This window comes from Cololabis saira, chromosome 17 (genome assembly GCF_033807715.1).
Source record: "Cololabis saira isolate AMF1-May2022 chromosome 17, fColSai1.1, whole genome shotgun sequence".
Classification (NCBI taxonomy): domain Eukaryota; kingdom Metazoa; phylum Chordata; class Actinopteri; order Beloniformes; family Belonidae; genus Cololabis; species Cololabis saira.
This window is the reverse complement of record NC_084603.1, coordinates 35743024-35764175: the sequence shown is the minus strand read 5'-3', so window position 1 is coordinate 35764175 and position 21152 is coordinate 35743024. Positions and strand designations below refer to the sequence as shown.

The 21152-nt window shown below is 44.5% G+C and overlaps 1 protein-coding gene across 3 annotated transcripts in view; it reads right to left on the bottom strand.

Annotated features, from left to right (window-relative positions):
- Positions 1-6571, bottom strand: part of LOC133463848 (polycomb group RING finger protein 5-B-like) — a 38356-nt gene extending 31785 nt beyond the window's left edge. Inside the window, exon 1 of one of the 3 annotated variants that reach the window (XM_061745596.1) lies at positions 6180-6571. The gene's annotated coding sequence lies outside the window, so the exon portion shown is untranslated. Of the gene's footprint in view, positions 1-5469; positions 5621-6179 lie in introns of those variants that run through there. The other 2 variants (XM_061745593.1, XM_061745594.1) reach the window with 2 other exon arrangements.
- Between the last annotated feature and the right edge of the window lie 14581 nt (positions 6572-21152).

The following is a 21152-nucleotide window of genomic DNA, read 5'->3' as shown; positions in this document are numbered from 1 at the left end:
ATTGTGGCATAGAATTGTCAAATTGGTTTAATTCCCCGTACGAATTGTTACAGATTACTTTGTAATACTGTATTTGACCCGGTCTTTGTACGTTTTGACCGTATAGAAACGTAATTCTTTCCATTGACCCGGTCTTTGTACGTTTTGACAGTATAGAAACGTAATTCTCCTCAGTTGTGTGAAATAAGACCCGGTCTTTGTACATTTTGACCGTATAGAAACGTAATTCTTGCCATTGTAAGAATGAGATGTACCTGCTGTACTTTACTGCCCTTACTTTTTAACAACTTGTGCTTCTTATTATTTTACCTCTTTTCTTATCATTTTATTTCATTTTATTTGTAATTTACTGTTTAATTGTGTCTTGCCGCTTTTAATGTTGATGTAAAGCCCTTTGAATTACCTTGTGTTGAATTGTGCTATACAAATAAACTTGCCTTGCCTTGCGTATGAACATATATTTGTTTTGCTGGTCTGCCCCACCCCCTCTTTTTCTCTTTTGTGCATGTTTGCAGGCCAGAGCTTCAGGAGCTGCATGCTGACCTACAGTCCACCCCCTGATCATCCCACTGCTGCTTCCACCTGTCTGTATGGATGTCTGGTAGATCTCTGCTGACATCCTGACCTGCAGAGATGATTGGGACGCATCGCGAGGGAGGACAGTGAATGTGCTGGTAGAAGGACGGTGGAGAAGGACACCAGGGACCAAGTCTCTGGCTGGGACTCTCAAAGGCTTGAAACAAGGCAACTGGACTTCCTTTTCTTTGTTCTGGAAGATGAACTGATCACATGACACCTGAAACTGAGCTGAAACATCTCCAAGAACAATGAGAAAGAAGTCCGGTTGCCTTGATGCCATCCCCCCTGATGCAGTAGCTAAACAGTTACTGCTTAGGTAGATCCTGAATTACCTAAATATACCCTTATTAGATGTTTTCTATAACATACTTGTTGATTGAACACATTTGCTGCTGCTTTCCACTGATCATGTGATGAATATTGTTCTCAAGTAACCATCCTCAAGCAACATCTGTTGCAGTTCTGACCCATATACGGTACATCCTCTCCAGATTACCACGACTATGAATAGCTAACCTCTCTGACGTGCCCCCATTCCATCCCCACTTTGATGGATTTGAATGAATCTCAGTTGCTCTGCCTCAAACACAGACGGTCTGGGCGCGAGTGTCGTCCCCGTTCGCGGCGGCAGCTGCAGGCGAACGCAGGAGTTTTGGATTTACTGCACAAACCCCTTTTCATGGAGCATTTATCTGAACTGGATGGTGTGGGTGCCGCTGTTACAGTAAAAGGCCAGTAAATGTAGCTGGATGTGGGATTAGTCACCGCTCTCAGGTCTGATTCATTACCTCTCATAGACACACAGCAGTCTGTCCATTACCCGGTAACACGACGCCACCATGCACCCATCATCATCCAAATCACTGTCAGCAGCCAATCAATATGCCGTTTCTCTGCATGATAGAGGGGGGAGACTTTGCTCATCTGGTTTGAAATTGTTTTCTTCTTCTTACATTTCAGGGTGCTTGCTATGAATTTATCAGATGCACAATCAATGTCTGAGCCGACCTGAGTGGAGGTGGGCCCCCCCGCCACAGCCGTTGTTTATGGAGGTAATTTGAGCGGGTATTAAATCATAGGTGGACACGGCGACCCTCGATCCCGCCAGAGGTAAGCGACAAGACGAGGCAGCTAATTTACAGCGCAGCACTGATACGGCACACGCCACTCTGGAGGGAAGTTTTACTCGTACCGTATATGCGTATCATACGTATCTGCTCTCCTCGACAGATAGAAACAAAGCTTCAGAATCAGAGCAAATCTGTCCTTTTCGTCCAGACCAGCTGCCTACGACTCAACCATCTACCCAGCCCCCAAATATCGTCTACGACGTGCAAAAGTGCGATCGGAGAGGCCGCAGCCGCGCGTCCGACTATCTCATCTCACTGGCCGTTGGCATTCAAGTTCTCTCTCTACGCTCCACCTTTTCCTTTCATCTCTTTTCTCTGTCCCATCTCTTCACAAGAGGATGCTGCTGTCCCAGCATGCATCACAGCATGGCAGACCTTCAGGTGCTGAAACTCCTTCCTTTATGATGCTGATCTGGGAAAACTAGATGTCTGTTTACCGTGCTTCCCAGCTAGTTCCTGGCTGATACTGGTTGATACTGGTTGATAATGGTTGGTACTGGTTGGTACTGGCTGGTACTGGCTGATACTGGCTGATACTGGCTGATACTGGTTGGTACTGGTTGGAACTGGTTGGTACTGGCTGATAATGGCTGATAATGGCTGATACTGGTTGATACTGGTTGATACTGATTGTTTTTGGCTGATACTGGTTGGTACTGGTTGGTGCTGGTTGGTACTGGCTGATACTGGCTGATACTGGCTGATACTGGTTGGTACTGGTTGGTGCTGGTTGGTACTGGCTGATACTGGTTGGTACTGGCTAATACTGGTTGATACTGGTTGATACTGGTTGATACTGGTTGGTACTGGTTGGTACTGGTTGGTACTGGCTGATAATGGCTGATAATGGCTGATACTGGCTGATACTGGTTGGTACTGGTTGGTGCTGGTTGGTACTGGCTGATACTGGCTGATACTGGTTGGTACTGGTTGGTACTGGCTGATACTGGAGGATACTGGCGGATACTGGCTGATATTGGCTGATAGCGGCTGATACTGGCGGATACTGGCGGATACTGGCGGATACTGGCGGATACTGGCGGATACTGGCTGATACTGGCTGATACTGGCTGATACTGGCTGATATTGGCTGATACCGGCTGATACTGGCGGATACTGGTTGGTACTGGTTGGTACTGGTTGGTACTGGTTGGTACTGGTTGGTACTGGTTGATACTGGCTGATACTGGTTGGTACTTGTTGATACTGGTTGTAACTGGCTGATACTGGTTGGTACTGGTTGTAACTGGCTGATACTGGTTGGTACTGGCTGATACCGGCTGATACCGGTTGATACCGGCTGATACCGGCGGATACTGGCGGATACTGGCGGATACTGGCGGATACTGGCTGATACTGGCGGATACTGGCGGATACTGGCGGATACTGGCGGATACTGGCTGATACTGGCTGATACTGGCTGATACTGGCTGATATTGGCTGATACCGGCTGATACTGGCGGATACTGGCGGATACTGGTTGGTACTGGTTGGTACTGGTTGGTACTGGTTGGTACTGGTTGATACTGGCTGATACTGGTTGGTACTGGCTGATACTGGTTGGTACTTGTTGATACTGGTTGTAACTGGCTGATACTGGTGGATACTGGCTGATACTGGTGGATACTGGTTGATACTGGCTGACTTCATCCGCCGGTTAATTCAATTCAATTGAATTCAATTTTATTTATATAGCGTCTAATACAACAGATGTTGTCTCTAGACGCAGAGATCCAGAACATAAACATAAACATAAACCCCCGAGCAATTATTATAAACAATGGCAGGTAAAAACTCCCATAGTGGGAGAAAAGCCTTAAGCCAAACAGTGGCAGGAAAAACTCCCCTTTAGGAGGGAAGAAACCTTGAGCAGGACCAGGCTCATAAGGGGGGACCCTCCTGCCGAAGGCCAGACTGGGGGAGTCAGGGACGTCAGCCGCACACAGCAGGCAGGTGGAAGCAACAGCGGGATGGTGGAAGTGAAATAAGGGAAATAAGTGAACCCAGAGTCAAAGCTGTACTATGATGAATCACAGCTGATTCGATGAACGTCAGAGAACGCAAAGCCACCCTCAAAAACCAGACAAATGAAATAAAAGATGTATATATTTATATGTCAGATGGGAGGTACTTCCAGATGTGATGAATGAAAGAGAAAAGATCCAGCCTGGTTAACTGGTGTTGGTTAAGCAGCTGGTGGTGGACGACTAACCGCAGGACGTGGAGTGATAGACGTGTTGACCCTAATGGCACTTTTACACTAGTACTTACGCAGCCCGGCTCGGTGCTTTTCCACTAGGGGTCTAACGTGCCGAGTAGATACTTTTTCTGTAACTACTCTCCCAAGGTTCTAAGTGGCTGAGTCGGCTGTATCTGACATCATCACACTACAGGCCACCGATTGGTCGGGGGGTTGGAGTCAGACGTCTGAGTCAGGATGTGACATCAGCGAAAGAGCGACTCTGACGGCGGATTCTTGTTCATTTTATTCGATCAGCACAAAAGTCTGTTTGGTGATCCAAATCTGAGGTGTAGATGTTCATAAACCTGGTGGCTGAGGAGAGAATTAAAAAGGGATCTAGACGGGCGATAAGGAACGACCAGATCCACCAGGAGCTCTGTCTCTTCATAGCTGCTCACGGCTCCAGCTGACTTTTCAGCAGCGCTGAGACAAACTAAGGAAAATTAAAAAGCATTGCCGCTTGAAGCTTCTCTCACTCTCATTTTTTAACTTGATATCGAACACAAACCACATACCCAGCAGCACATCTATCATCTCCTCCAGGTTCTACATCTTTAGTTTTGTTGTCTTCTTCGTTTAGATCACACAATCAAATACGTCACAGCAGCTTCACTCCGACCTCCTACTTCTGCTCCAGGTGCTGAATTGTTATGGAAAAGAAACTTGGCAGAGTTGAGTCGAGCCGAGCTGAGATGAGTAAAGCCGAGTAGGTACCAGTGGAAAAGTGCCATTAGTGACAGCAGCATCCCTCTGAAGGAACGGTAGAGGTTGGAGAACTACCAAGGGGCGAAAGAGGACAGGTGGAAAGTGAGCGCAGCAGTGGAGCCTCCGGAGCTCCCCAAACTGGCTCCAGCAGGGTCCAGGAACATCCCAGGAGTTTAGTTCTAGCCTCCCGCCGCCGGGACTGAGGACCTGCACCGACTCCGAGTAGTTTCCGCTGAAGTCCATACTCTCTGGTTCACTTACTTGTTTCCACCAGCACTGAGAGGGCGACCGAGGTTAAACTCGTCAGTTTTTGCAGCTCAGGGTGCTTTCAGACCTGTGGCCCGTTTTGTTCCGATTCAGGGGCTAAATCGATAGTTGTTTCGTTTTTCGTTTGTGGCGTTTGTGTTCACAAGGCAACCGTCTGTAGCGGTTCAAAGCTGTTAACAAATGCCATGAACCAACTGTTCTCTCATTGGTCAGAAATTAACGCGGAAGGAGTTTCCTCTTCAGTACCCCGGGAAAAACGTGTGGATTATGTTCTCACTCCAAACGAACCGCTCCAGGTCTGGAATGGAAGCGAGCCAAGACCACCTCTCCTAGGAGATCTCAGCTCGCTTGTTTTGTCCCGCATCCGAGCACGATTGCTGTGTTCACATATACCAAACCAACCGATCTTTAGGAGGAAACACTCCCTGTTTCGGAAACAACTGCTCCAAACGGGACAGATGTGAAAGCACCCTCAGATGACGATCCGATCAGGTTTATGACACATTACGCTGAACTCCGGCAGGCAGCGTGGCAGCTTTTACCCACCTGCCCCGACTCGAGCAGGGAAGCCACTTCTCCAGGTGATCACGGAACAACTTCACAACATGCAGGTGCCTCATCGACACTTGCATGTGGCATCGTTTAACCCGTGCATGTGTGAGCTGTTTGTCTCCTGCAGGGCTGCATTCAGAGCCTCTCTCTCTCTCACACACACACACACACTGCAGACTCAAACTACGGATCTGCTTATCTCATCCTGGAGGCGCGCGTCATGCAGCTACGTCACTTGTGTCAAAACAACATCAATTGACGACATGCGCGCCCGTCACATATATATATATATATATATATATATATATATATATATATATATATATATATATATATATGACGCGCAGACGCGCAGCCGGCATTGATGTCATCCATCCATAGGCTGTGCGCGCCTGCGCGCCGCGTATAAGCGTAAAAGTTAAGGCTGATTTATGGTTCCGCGTTACACCAACGCAGAGCTTACGGCGTAGGGTACGCGGCGAGGCGCTCCATACGTTGCGCGTCGCCGCGTACCCTACGCCGTCGATTTAACGCATCTTCGTGTGACGCGATCTTAGAGAGAGAGAGAGAGAGAGAGAGAGAGAGAGAGAGAGAGAGAGAGAGGAGGTCCAGCGTCAAAGTTGAGCAGGAAACGCAGCGACGTCGGGGCTGATGGCTCCGCCATGCACGCAGGAACCAGAACACCTTCCTCCGCATCTACTCACCTCCGCCACTCTCTCTCACCCCCCCTCCGCGGCCGCTCCGGCCGGGGGAAGGTCCGCCGTGACGCCGATCGCGCTGGCGCTCCCGATCGCTCCGGGGAGAAACAGAGAAACACGGAACTGGTGGGGATCGGATCCGGCTATGATCAGGCTCGGGTCCGGCTCGGGATCAGGCTCGGGATCAGGCTCGGGATCTGCCCCCGGATCTGGCCCCGTATCTGGCCCCGGTCCGCCCAGCAGGCAGCGGCGGCGGAGAGCGGCGGTGGGCGGGGAGCGGGGAGCGGGGAGCGGGGAGAGGGAGCCACCAGGCAGCCGGAGAGCCAGAGAGAGCCAGAGAGGCAGGCAGGGCTGCAAACTGAAAGCGATTGTGTAACAGAGTGGCCCACAACACACACACACACACACACACACACACACACACACACACACACACACACACACACACACACACACACACACACACACACACACACACACACACACACACACACACACACACAAGCGCGCATGCATACGCTGCTGTGTGTGCGCCGCCTGCAGAGTCGGATTCAAACTCAGAACAATATCTGCACGGAAAATAGGCTACAACTCACTCACATATCCGACTGTGACACGACTTCCACTTGCGTTAAGTAGTTCCGGTTAATGAAGGAAAAAAAAGAAAAGAGAGAGAAAGAAAGCCCTATTTGCTTTCGTTGGAAAAGAAATGACTAATGAAGGCCATTTCTGAGTAGGGTTGCCAACTCCCTGAAACATCAATAAGGGACACCTCGTCTCATTTTTAGCCCCTTTTTTTTTTTTTTTTGTGTTTTTAACTATTTGACTCGAACCTGAATTGAATTAGATGCACATTTTTGAATGCCATGAACACATGGAAAACAATTTATTATCCAGCAATTCACTTTAATACAAAATAACAAAATTAACTAAATAAAATAAGTATTATTCTTAAACATAAACCTTTCCTGCTTAACTTAAAACTTAAAAAAAACAATAGAGAGAAAGCAGAACATCCATTCTGTAATAGTGCACATTTTTAGTGTGATAATAAAAGTGCCAGCAGAAAGTCTGTAGAAAACTTGTAAACATATTTGTGCCTCAAAGGCCATGACTGTAGCTACAGTTGTAGTAAAACAGAAAAAAATAACTTATGAACTCAACAGCTCAATTCCATTTTCCATTGGCATTTTATGACTATTTTCTGACTCTCAGTAATACGGGAGAAAGTGCGTCCCTTTTCAGCTCAATACGGGACGCGTACTTTAGTTTATAAATACGGGACGATTCCGTTTTTCAAGGGACGGTTGGCAACCCTAATTCTGATCCCTGTAAAAACATGTTTTAGATGCCATAATAATATGGTAAAAAAGTCATCATTATGGAATTCAAACTCAAATTTGAGATTCTAGAATAGAATAGATCTTTATTGTCATTGTCACCAGGTACAATGAAATTAAAAGTGCTCTCCAGTCAGAGCAACTTATATAAAATAAAATAACAAAAAAAAGAAAGAAAATGAAATAAATATATATCTAGACACATTCACCCCTCCACACACAGATCAACACACGGACATTACAAGAACTTTCATCAACATAAAATCATTTTTGTTATTGCACATTAGCTCCTGTTTTTGCTGAGAGTGGTTATTGCTGTTGGGTTAAAAGCTGTGTTTGAGTCTGTTTGTCCTTGTTTTCATGAGTCTGTATCGTTTCCCAGATGGCAGCAGTTCAAACAGTGAGTGTCTGGGTGTAAAGTGTCTATTATATTTTGGGTTTTTTTTCTGCGAAGCTCTCGATTTACCGGTCAATCTACGCCCCTACCCTCACCTATGGTCATGAACTTTGGGTAGTGACCGAAAGGACAAGATCGCGGATACAAGCGGCCGAGATGAGTTTCCTCCGCAGGGTGGCTGGACGCTCCCTTAGAGATAGGGTGAGGAGTTCGGTCACCCGGGAGGAGCTCGGAGTCGAGCCGCTACTCCTCCACATTGAGAGGAGTCAGCTGAGGTGGCTTGGGCATCTGTACCGGATGCCTCCTGGACGCCTCCCTAGGGAGGTGTTCCAGGCATGTCCCACCGGGAGGAGACCCCGGGGAAGACCCAGGACACGCTGGAGAGACTATGTCTCTCGGCTGGCCTGGGAACGCCTCGGACTCCCCCCGGAAGAGCTGGAGGAAGTGTCTGGGGTGAGGGAAGTCTGGGCATCCCTGCTGAGGCTGCTGCCCCTGCGACCCGGTAACGGAAAAGCGGGAGAAGATGAGTGAGTGAGTGAGTGAGTTTTTTTTCTGACAACGGGAGTGGTGGAGGTGTTCCAGTGTGGAGAGAGGGCAGCTGAGATGCACCAGATGCAGATACAGTAGAGAATTCTCATAAATAAACTCAAGTTTGAGATACTAAGTAAAACTGACGGGACAAAATGATGACATAAGTCATAATTATGAGACAGTAAATCATTATTTTGTGCCCAATTTGACAAACCTTGATTTTTTTTTCTTCCTCCCATCAAATATATTTAAAGTAATCCAAGCTCTAAATAATAAAACAAGTACTTGTTGTCCAGGGACTAATGTTAATATCAGGGCTAAAAAGCAGGAGAGGACATTAAAGATAACCGGCCAAACTCACAAGCATCTCCTTTCCTGTTAATGTGAAATATTAAAATGAAGATGTTTTTAATGCATCATTTCGTTGATGAGCCGTTTCTTGGAATTTCTCAAATGAAATATGTGGCAGGGTGGAGGATTGGCCGAGGTCTGCAGGGGAGCAGCACACAGGTGGCGCAGGCCTGGTTCGGCTGATTGGGCACACCTGTGCCCAATCAATCTCTCCACCCTGCCTGGCTATTTAAGGAGCAGCTGTACACCAGCAAAGGGTTCGGCTCGAAGGCAGGGTGGGGTCGCCCGCCTACTCCGCTCGCAGAGGCGCAGCCCTTCACCTTCACATGCCCATACGTGAGGCGAGAGGTGCTGGACCGTCTGGAGCGGCCCTCGGTGGTCCCGGTTGCGCCTTTTCTGGAGGGGGACGCGGGAGCGGCAGTCCACGGCGCGGGAGGTGCTGGCGGACCAGCTGCTGGAGCGGTGCTGCGTTGGGGAGGAGGAGGTCCGGGACGAGAGGGCACAGCTGAACCGGCGGGTGGACGGGCTGAGCGAGACGCTGCTCGGCCAGACCTCCCAGCTGGAGGAGCTGGCCGGCCGCCTCAGGGAGTTCGAGGAGGGCCGGCAGGCCGTGGAGCGGAGGCTGGAGGCCGCCAAGCGCCGGTTCCTGAGCCGGTCCGGGACGCCCCGGTCCCCACGGCGGTCCCGGACTCCGTTTCCTGGGGCGGTCCTGGACGCACCGGTTCCAGAGGAGAGTCCTGGGCGCACCTTGGCCAGCGCCGCGGATTCCGTCTTCCCCGAGGCCACCCTCGTCCCAGTCCCGAGAACGGCCCGATCCCGAGGGCGACCTCCCGAATTGTCTCGCCGGTCGGCACGGCCCAGAGGGCGGCCTCCAGTTGGCTAGGCCGGATGGTCCCCGGCCTGAGTCGGGCGATGGGGTGTGGCAGGGTGGAGGATTGGGCGTGGTCTGCGGGGAAGCAGCACGCAGGCCTGGTTCGGCTGATTGGGCACACCTGTGCCTGGCTATTTAAGGAGCGGTTGCACACCAGCAAAGGGTTCAGCTCGAAGGATGACTCAGAGCTACTGAGTGTGCTGGTACTCGTCTGTGATAATAAAGAACCACAATTTCTCCACAAAACCCAGTGTCAGTTGACCCCCAGTAGCACGAACTTGCTACAAAATACTTATCAGTTTCAAAAACCGTATGTTTCCACTGAAGGTGCATCTCATGATGGCACTTGTGTTATCCTGTTGCTAACGGGTTCCATTTATCTCGGAAGTAGGAAATCGGAGCGTCGACTTGTCACACCCAAGTAGACCAAGTCTGTGGTAAATATACGAGTTCTGGTCCAGTTCTGTTCCAGGTCTACGGACGCTGAGGTCATGGATTCCCCTTTTGCGTCTACAGGAGGACAGCAATGCCGGCTCAAACATGTTCAGATCACCTCGGATTCGTCTCCGCCTCAGTGGAAGGACGTTTCCGAGTCTTATGAGAGGCCTGAAAGAGATATTTACTTTGACAGAAACACGGTCTTCTTGCTGTAAACACATTTTTTAATTCTGTATCAAAACATCTACAGTTCCCCTTCTTTTGGTCCCTAACAAAAGTTTACTCTTCATCCAGTAATAGAGTGGTTTCAACTACTACTTTATTTGCCCCATTTAATTTTTTGTGTCTTATCACTGAAATTTGAGGGAGTTTTAAATAAAAAGTTACACAAAATGTTTTTTTTTACTTTCCTGAAAGTATTAGTACCTAAATTGTTCTGGTTCTACCTCTTTTACAGTTTCTAAAGACGGAGCTGTTCCGTCGCCATGAGGTTTGCATGAAAAACTTAAAAGACAGTGGGAGAAAAAAGTTGTGCAAGTTCTCCTGCTTAAAAAGATGAGAGAGGTCTGTAATTTACATCACAGGTATATCTCAACTATGACAGACAAAATGAAAAAAAATCCAGAAAATCACATTGTCTGATTTTTAAAGAATGTATTTGCAAATTATAGGGGAAAAATAAGTATTTGGTCAATAACAAAAGTTCATGTCAATACTTTGTTATATAATAATTCAATGCCCTTGCTGATGGAAGGACGTTTTCACTCCAAATCCCACCAAACATGGCCCCATTCATTCTTTCCCTTACACGGATCAGTTGTCCTGGTCCCTTTACAGAAAAAACATCCCCAAAGCATGATGTTTCCACCCCCGTGCTTCACAGTAGGTTTGGTGTTGTTTGGATGCAACTCAGCTTTCTTTCTCCTCCAAACACGACAAGTTGTGTTTCTACCAAAAACTTCATCTGACCATATAACATTCTCCCAGTCCTCTTCTACATCATCCAAATGCTCTCTAGCAAACTTCAGACCTGGACATGTCCTGTCTTCAGCAGGGGGAACGTCTGGCCCTGCAGGATCTGAGTCCCTGATCGTAGTGAGTTACTGATGGTTCCTTTGTTACTCTGGTCCCAGCTCTCTGCAGGTCCTTCACTAGGTCCCCGTGTGGTTCTGGGATCTTTACTTACCGTTCTTGATCATTTTTACCCCCCGGGGGGGGTTTTGGTGGAGCCCCAGATCGAGATTTCGTCCCACCAAGCTGTTACCTGTTGCAGATTCAGTCTTCCCAGCTGGTGCAGGTCTACAGTTTAGTTTCTCACGTCCTTTGACAGCTCTTTGGTCTTGGCCATAGTGGAGTTTGGAGTGTGACTGTTTGAGGTTGTGGACAGGTGTCTTTTATACTGATAACCAGTTAAAACAGGTGTCTTTTATACTGATAACCAGTTAAAACAGGAGTCTTTTACACTGATAACCAGTTAAAACAGGTGCATTAATACAGGTAAAGAGTGGAGGACAGAGGAGCCTCTTAAAGAAGAAGTTACAGGTCTGTGAAAGACAGAAATCTTGCTTGTTTGTAGGTGACCAAATACTTATATTACCCAGGAATTTACCAATTCATTCAGTAAAAATCCTACAATGTGATTTCCTGGATTCTTTCCCCCCATTCTGTCTCTCATAGTTGAAGTTACCTATGATGAAAATTACAGGTATATCTAATCTTTTGAAGTGGAAGAACTTGCGCAATTGGTGTCTGACGAAATACTGTTTTTGCCCCACTGTACATACCAAACTGTAGCCATGACGCCTTTTTCCGGAGTCCCGTCTCCTCTGGTGCTATTTCTGACGCCTGCACATACATTTGCTGCCCTGCATTCCTGATGAACATGTTATGGCTACATGTCATGTGCAACTGTAGTCAGTAAATAACTCTGGGGAGCCGTGGTTCCATGTCCTGATGACGTTTACGACCTCATATCACGTCAGTTCTAACACTGGCAATAAAACGTGAGCCGACCCTTAAAATGAACGGAAAGTGAACGGCATTCACTTCTTCATCTAGGTCACAATAACAGACACAAGATGCTCAAGCTGCTGACATAAACAATTACAGATCGATTAAAAAGCCACAGTACCGGAGGAAAAAGTAAGTGAACCCTGGGAGTTAATAGCAGGTCCAATCTAGTTTGAGGTTCAGCAGGTCATTTCCAGTTCTCTGGATCAGAGCTGCATAATGTTCACTTTTACAGAAGACTTCTGGGAAGTCTTGGCGGTTCTGGGAAGAGGAATGACTTCAGGGTCATTCCTCTTCCCAGAACCGCGCCAGCTCAGGATTTGTAGGATGTCTTTAGGTCATTCCACAGCATCTCGGTGGGGTTGAGGTCTGGACTTTGACCACTTTACTGCTCCAGAAAGGTGCATTTTCTATCTCTAAAGCCCTTTTGCGGCGAGGGTGCTTCCTTGCTTTGCTAATTGTTTGGATGTATCATCCAACTCCTACCCGGCTTCAGTGGGTAGACACTTTGCACGATCTTCCATCCTTTTTGGCGTCATTGGGGATTCAGGGTTGCGTCTTCGGCAGTACTCGAGTTGTAAAATAAAATCAGGGGGGATGGTGGATTTTATCATATGGGGACAGATAATTGGTGCTGATTACAAATAATATAATATATTACAAATAATAGCAGTGACCAAAACACCTGCAGAAATACTGCAGGAATGACATAGCAGCAGTTAAATGCAGCCTTCTGTAAGCTTTAAATATCCACTGGGCTTACATCAAATACATCAAAACACAACAATAAAAACACTTTTCTGAACTTATCAATATGACTCTGTCCTTCACAGGATAAGTAAAATGGATCACTGCAAATACTCAAAATCTTAACAAGAATATTTGTCTTATTTCTAGTTAAAATGTCTCATTTTAGTAAAAACAATCTTATTACACTTAAAACAAGGCAAGGCAAGGCAAATGTATTTATATAGCACAATTCAACACAGGGTAATTCAAAGTGCTTTACATTGACATTAAAAGCGGCAAGACACAATTTGACAGTAAATAACAAATAAGATTGAAAAAATTAAAAAATAAGATGATAAGAAAAGAAGTAAAATAATAAAAAGCATAAGCTTAAAGGGGACATATTATGGCATTTAATGTATATTTTAAACAGGCCTTGAATGTCTTAAAAACAATCTAAAGCTTGTTTTTTCTACATAAATCAGAAATTCAGCCTGTGGGCCCTGTCACTAGTTTTACTGCTTCTAAAGCCTTTTTCTGTGCTTCATTCTAAGGGAAGGGGGGGTATGATAATGAGGCTCTGCGCTGATTGGCTGCTTGAATGACGTGTAGCAGGGGAGGAGAATAAGCCTCGCTCCGGGGAGAAGAGCAGCGGCTGCGTGTCCCATGCCAGGGAGCTTCTGCGACAAAATAAAATCCATTGCTTTATTTTTTTTGTATTGACTGTCCTAACTGGCCGCGAGTTTAACGGTTTCAGCGTGGACAGAGAGCGTCCGATGTCACACGTGATAGTCGGACGCTCGCATTCAGTTACACGGTGTAAACGGATCTTAAAGCCTGATTTATGGTTCTGCGTTAAATCGACGCGTACCCTACGCCGTAGGCTCTGCGTTGGTGTAACGCGGAACCATAAATCAGCCTTTAGTCACCTCGTCTTCACGCAGGAAGATTTATAAACAGGTACACCACAGTTCTTTACTCCAATTCCTCAAGACAGATGAATCATGTTAACTGTAAAGAAATCACAACACTGAATTTTCACACATGACAACTTTATTGTTAAAAAATAAAACATAATTGGTATATAAATAACATGTATGCAGTATTGCTGGCTCAAGGAAGGACTGTACGTCTTCTGAAGGGGTCGTTGAACAGCTTCAGGTGCTTGGAAGATCTGAAATCATGAACAGAAGAAAAATATATTACGGTACCCGCCGGGGCTCCTCACCGGTCCGGTCCGTGAGCGGCCCCGGAGCTCCGAGCTAAGCTAAATACTTAGCCCATGCAAAGATCATACTTGTAGACAAATATAAATAACATAAAAAAATAACGTCACTTACCGCTGACTCGTGTGCAGTTGCCGGGTCTGTACTGTTGGTACTGATCCTTTTATGAGGGTAAGTGTCGATGCAAAACCTCATTTCTACTGTCCCCTCGCTGTGGAAACAGCCAGCGCTTTTTAAACAATGGCTGAAGCTCCAGCCGGCGGAGAGAGTTGTGGGCGTGGTTTCAGCAGCGGAGGCCGAACCTCTGCGCCTAGGGTGACGTCACCCTAGGCGCAGATTCAGACTGGCTCGTAAAAAAGTCACGTGACCCTGGAAGATTCAGCGGGCGGGGGTACAGACCTTGCAGATTTTCAGAGGATTCCATCTTCCCTCTGCTGGCAGGCTGAGGGGAGACCACTTTATATAGAGTCCTCTCAAAGTGTCAAGTACACAGTCAGACAGTTTAAAAATGGAGACTGTTGAGTTCTGTGGCTCATCTGCCAAGAAGTGGACGTCGACTCTGAAGACCAGTACTGGAGTTGAGGGGGGACGGCATCCCCCCCTGAAATAAAAACGGTCCAAATCATCCCCCCTGTAAAACTGCCATCCCCCCTTTCCATCCCTTATGTCATTTCATCAATGAATGTGGTTTTACTGCTATTTCAACATTTAGAGTCATCACCAGAAAAATAACTTATTTGACAATTTTCACCTGTTTCAGGTAAATTTTCACTTGAAATAAGTAGAAAAATCTGCCAGTGGGACAAGATTTATCTTCTCATTACAAGCAAAAAAATCTTGTTCCACTGGCAGATTTTTCTACTTATTTCAAGTGAAATCTACTTGAAACAGGTGAAAATTGTTGTTTTTTCTAGTGATGAGTCTTGTTCTAAAAGGGACCTATTATGAAAAACACGTTTTTTCTTGTTTTAACATCTCTTGATCGTTTGTTTTCAAAGATTTCCTTTTTGTCAACCTTGGTTCTTAGGAAAAACAAACCGAAAATATTCAAGCGCATTTATCAATCTAGTTATCTCTGAAGTAGAGCTCCACATTCATGTCACTTATTGGATTCCAGGTGTGCAAACTACTGACTTCATTTAGCTTCCCTAGCAGTAATTAGTCCGTGGAGCCATTTGCTTTCCCCCCCCTCCAGCACTGTGAATGATTAATGGGTGTGTTCAATAGAGATACAAGAAATTATAACAGTTTGTGTGTTATCAGCTCAAACACATGGTGTTTGTCTGTTATTGTGACCAACATGGAGATCAGGTCTCCTTTTATGGCAAATTAAAGCAAAAAAATATGTTTATTCCAAGAGATTCAAGTGCTCTCTGGTCCCATTGTGCAATATTCAGGCATGCAGAAAATGAAGGGAGTTGTTGCTAATATGGGTGAAAGATGCTGTACATAGGTTACCTTGGAGAACTAAGAAAGCTGTTCCCCAAAGCTTCCAGTGACTCATGTTTCTTATTATCAACACAGAGTTTCCGTCACGTGATACTGAAGTAGTTGTAGCTCAGGAGGTGTGCGAGGTCAGACCCATTCTGGCCTCCGGTGTGTCCCTTACGCATGTATCACAGCGATTAAAGACATCTGCTAAGCTAAATGATCAAACTCATTTAGAGAGCAGCGTTACAGTGGATTAGTGTGTTGCAGCAGAATGAGTTACTTCCCTTCACTGCAAAAACTCAAAATCTTACCAGGAATATTTGTCTTATTTCTAGTTAAAATGTCTCATTTTTAGTCAAAAAATCTCATTACACTTAAAACAAGAATCATTACCAGAAAAATAACTTATTTGACAATTTTCGCCTTTTTCAAGTAAATTTTCACTTGAAATAAGTAGAAAAATCTGCCAGTGGGACAAGATTTATCTTCTCATTACAAGCTAAAAAATCTTGTTCCACTGGCAGATTTTTCTACTTATTCTAAGTGAAAATCTACTTAAAATAGGTTAAAATTGTTGTTTTTTCCATTGATGAGTCTTGTTTTAAGTGTAATGAGATTTTGACTAAAAATGATCCATTTTAACCTGAAATAAGACAATAAGATTTTGAGTTTTTGCAGTGTTGCTGTTGCGTTAGGTTTAGGTATCGCATCTACTGTACCTGGATGGGTTTTGACTCACAAGATGGTCCGTTGAAATTTGTTGGGTCTAAAATAAATGGTCTGAAGGGTAATACCAATTCATTGATTTATACGCCAACGTGGGACTTGTTTGAGCATTTCCACGTATCATTGGGATTAATTTAAGGAGAAACAAAGTCAACCTAACGATGAAGAAGGACATTGCATGACATCTTTCAACTCCAGCTCGAGACCATCATTTTTCACTTAACTTGTTTTTGCCTAATGGATTAAAGGAGCATGAGGCTCCTTTTAAGAAATGAGACTCTCTAGCGCCACCCTTCGCCACGACGGCCGTTGGGGGTACTGCAGCCAACAGTGAAGCCGGCACAGGAGAACGGGGAGAACGTGCATGCAGCGTCATGTGACGTCACATCCATAGGACAGCGCGGGAAATTCGGGACCGAATTGCAGAACATTTTGCAGCACACAGCCTGTTCAAGGCAACGGAGAGATACACTAGAGGACTCATTCTTTTGGGTTTGGAACGCTTCATCTGACATTATTACTAGAAAACTTAAAATGTATACAGATTTTTTTCATAAATCCTGCCACAATCCGGCCTCAAGCTCCTTTAACTCTTTTTCTTTTGGTGCCACCTGTCACAACACAAGTTAGGAAACAAAACTGCTTAGGTTTCTGTAAAAGTTCAGTGTTTTGAAGTAACATAAATTATTTCATATACCCACATTTACTTAGTCATTTTGTCTGAGAAAACTATCAATGCATAATGTCATATTCAGTTTTTATGTGACTGCTGGAGGTTGGTTATTTGTAAAAGCAGGAATAACAACTACTTACCTTTTTTTAAAATAGGCAGACATGGTTTCAGTTTTTGCAGCAGGATGGTCAGTTACAGTAGGTGTAGGAAATATAATTAGCTGGTTAGGTTTTGGTGCTGAGAGTTTGTCATGTGTTAATTTGTTTACTCTTTCAGATCATGTGATGACTTTGCAAACTTGTAACCTGTTCCCATTGGTTTGTTTTCACAAATTCTGAAAAAAAAAAAACATTTACTACATGGATTTAACATGATTTAATAAGGAGACACAAGGTTGGAGTTTATCTGTGAGATGCCTCAAATTTACATGACATTTTGGAAATTCCCATTTCTGCCCTTGGCAGTCACTTTATGTGAATTTGTAGTTATGCATGTACAGTACATACAAAACTACAAATTCACATAAAGTGGCTGCTTGTGAAACCAAAAGAATTGTATGTAATCAATGATTTTAGATGTTTCCTGTAGTACCAGCTTGTTGTAGGAGTACTGACTCAGTGAATGGAGCTGGAGCAACAACACAGCTTTTGGTGACATCACACCGTGGGATGCAACCCCTTGTTTTGGGCAGTAGATTGTATCACCATAGCAACCAAGTTCCTGCTGTGGGACAGTCCTTGAGATTGTCAAGTATCCAAAAATAGCTTTGTAGCGCCTCAACAATTCCAGTAAAAATTCTCATTAGGGCTATCAGGACAGTTCAAACGCTGTAGACTCCATCTGCAGAGGTGAGGGGGGAGCGCACTTAGTTTGTACCAGACGTAAAGGCATTACTTCCTGCCAGGACAATATATAGGCCTATATATATTTTTTTTTTAAATTTAAACTCTGAGGAGTTAAGAATCCCAACTATTCACGGTAATGAGGCAAATGATCCTGGCTCCCAGCAGGTCACTCACTAATTGGTTAGATTATCTGTCCAAAGGACAATGTTCCAGAAGTTGCTCTGCCATGAGCTTTTTAGAGAAATTACACTTTCTCCTGGATTCCCTTCCAAAAATACCCATACTTGTTCACTTTTTTAGTTTTTAAATTTTCCTATAAAATTTTACTTTGAATATGACAATGGAGGCCTGCAGAGACACATCTGAATGCGTCTAAAGTGGAAAACTGACACAATTCATCAATGGCTACTGATTAGCATCACCTGGCTGCAATCCTCTTAAACCTTCAAATTGTAGAGTTTAAGATGTAAAACTCAGATTTTTTCTCAATTTCTCTGAATATAGCCTGGTACATAACGTACACTGCAAAAACAGCTCCTGTAGAAACAAGTCAAATTTGTATTCATCAAGTCAAAATTGTCTTATTTTAATAAATATTATCTTTGCCAGGGGGGTGAGAAAAATTCTCTCAACTAATATTCTTAAAACAAGTAAAAAAGTTTAAAATAGTCTTCTAATTTTCTTGAAAACAAGATTTTTTTACTTTCGTAGAAATTAGTTTATGCAGTGAAGAGAAGATGGAATGTTCAATGGACTAACAGCTTTCTTAAATGGTTTTCCCTATTTGAATAATCTTTTTCACAACATAAATGATGAGGGGGGTTCGATTAGAAGATTAGAAGGGTTCCGAGGTGAAACCTGGAGGCTGGAGGTGTAACAGGGCTGATTTCCTCGTTGGATTAATTGATCTAACACGCTAACGCTTCACACAACTTTGTGGCAGTAATACACCTCTTTTGCTGTTTTGTCCATGGAGCGTATTAGTCAAATTTGAATCGCCTTTATGGGTTTGTTTATGTAGCTCAAATGGGGTTCACAAGACCTAAGCATAACCTCGGCAAGAAATCTATGCGTTCCTAACACGGAAGCTGTTGTTAAAAAGTAAGGGCAGTAGAGTCCAGCAAGTAAGTATTTAATTTAAGAGTACGCTTCAGTAAACAGTAATGCTTTTATCCTGATTTAAAGGATCTACAGTTGCAGCAGACCTCAGGTCTACAGGAAGTTTGTTCCACCGGTGAGGAGCAGAATAACTGAACACTGCCTCACCTTGCTTGGTTCTGGTTCTGGAACCACAACAAACCAGATCCAGATGAAGCTCAGGGGTCTGGGAGCTTCATAGGGAACTAACAGATCCAGCATGTATTTTGGTCCAAGACCATTCAGGTCTTTGTAGACCAGCAGTAAGATTTTAAACTCTAAACTTTGACTCACTGGAAGCCAGTGTAGTGATTTCATGACCGGTGTAATATGGTCCAGTTTCCTGGTGTAATGTGGTCCAGTTTCCTGGTGTAATATGGTCCAGTTTCCTGGTGTAATGTGGTCCAGTTTCCTGGTGTAATATGGTCCAGTTTCCTGGTGTAATGTGGTCCAGTTTCCTGGTGTTTGTAAGGACTCTGGTGGATCGTTCTGGATCAGCTGCAGCTGCATGATTGATTTCTTGTTAAGGCCTGTAAAGATGCCATTGCAATAATCCAACCTACTGAAAATGGATGCATGAATACGTTTTTCCATGTCTTGTTTAGACAGAAGGTACTAGTCTCAGGCTCATATACACTACCCGTCAAAAGTTTAAGACACTCTTTACCTATTCATTTGAATGGGAAAGGTTGTCCAAACTGTTGACTGCTTGTGCGCCTTCCCATCTCCTTGCAGAGCTTTCCCTGTGGGGAAACTGTATGCACCAGTGGATATGAGATTGATATGATAAAACTATCCCCAGCCCCTGCTGGTGTAACCTTTCCCAGATTGATGGGAAGCAACAGTTGCTTCTCTAATGCTGTTGCTGATGTCTTTCCTCTTTGACATTGTGTTAACAAACACAGTTAATAACTTGTATTCCATCAGCAGCAGTTGGGTGTTATTAACCGTTTTAACTCCTGTGGTAGCCATAGTTTTCAAACACGCTTTCTGCATTTTTTGGCTCAGCTACATTACATTATATGGTGAAATCTGTCTTGTTTTTCATCAAAGGTCGTTTTTAACCTCATTTTAAGACCTGGTAGGAGTCAGATACCTCCTGATATATATAAATATTTAAATCTGTTCATGCACTGATGTTCTGAGACTAGCATCAAACCGGTTCAGCATTAACTGTAAGAACACGCGTGTTGAGGTTAAAATTCGTCAAAATTAGAGTACAATGTGGAGCAAGAGATGGGGAGAAAAAGAGAAATTCAACAGGAAGAAGAAGAAGAAGCAGGAGTGAGAGGCGCTGAAAGTTCAGGAGAGCAAGAGTTATTGAAAAGAAAAGACAGACGGATACTGATGGAGCGGAGCCAATGAGACGGAGCTGAAAGGAGAGCAGAGGAGAGGGAAATGGAACAGCGGGAGACGATGGTCGTAACTGTGATGGAAGACAAAGATCCTTTAAGATAACAAGTGAAAGAATGAGGACGAGGAGGAAAATGTGGCTAAAGAATTGAGGGCAGACTGATGTGAGCAAATGAAGGAGAGGAACAAAGAGGGTCAACTGCAAACAGATATAAAGAGTGACGGGACACAGATACAGATGGACAACAAAGAAGAGGAGAAGAGAGGAAATGGAAGAGTCGATACACAGAGAAATAACTGTGAGAGGGAGAGAGAGAGAAAGAGAAACTCAGCTGTGAAATGTGGATGGCAACAGCTTCATCAGTTCGTATTTTTATCTGTTTATTTAAATCCCACACGGTGTCATGCTTAATCTATTGTGTAACACTCGCTTTGCAGAGACACACCAGCCACATTTACATCCGTATCGAGGCTGTGAACAACTGTGAACAACTGTCAAAGCTGTGGGTGAGCAAATTTTAAATTCAAACCTGTCATAGTTAATGAAAAAGTAAAAGAAAAATAATAAGAGAAAAATAATCTATATCTAAATAAAAATGTTAAACCAATTAATGCCAAACTGAAAAAAATCTAACAAATAAAAAAAAAAATTTAAAAATGTAATCCCATTATAACTGGTGGTGACAGCATTACACTACCCCCCCCATATTAAAACAAATTATAAACCACATTAATACTTCATAGAAACAAAATAGATCGAGGGATGAGGTCTGAAAGATCTGTTTTGAAACGTTGCTTAATACGTTACGGCATTGAACACAACCCTTCCTGTCCGCGAGATAGGCAGCAGGACAAAACGTTAAAATAGCACTAATAAATGCATATATTGATCTTTTCTATCACATACATCTACTCACAATA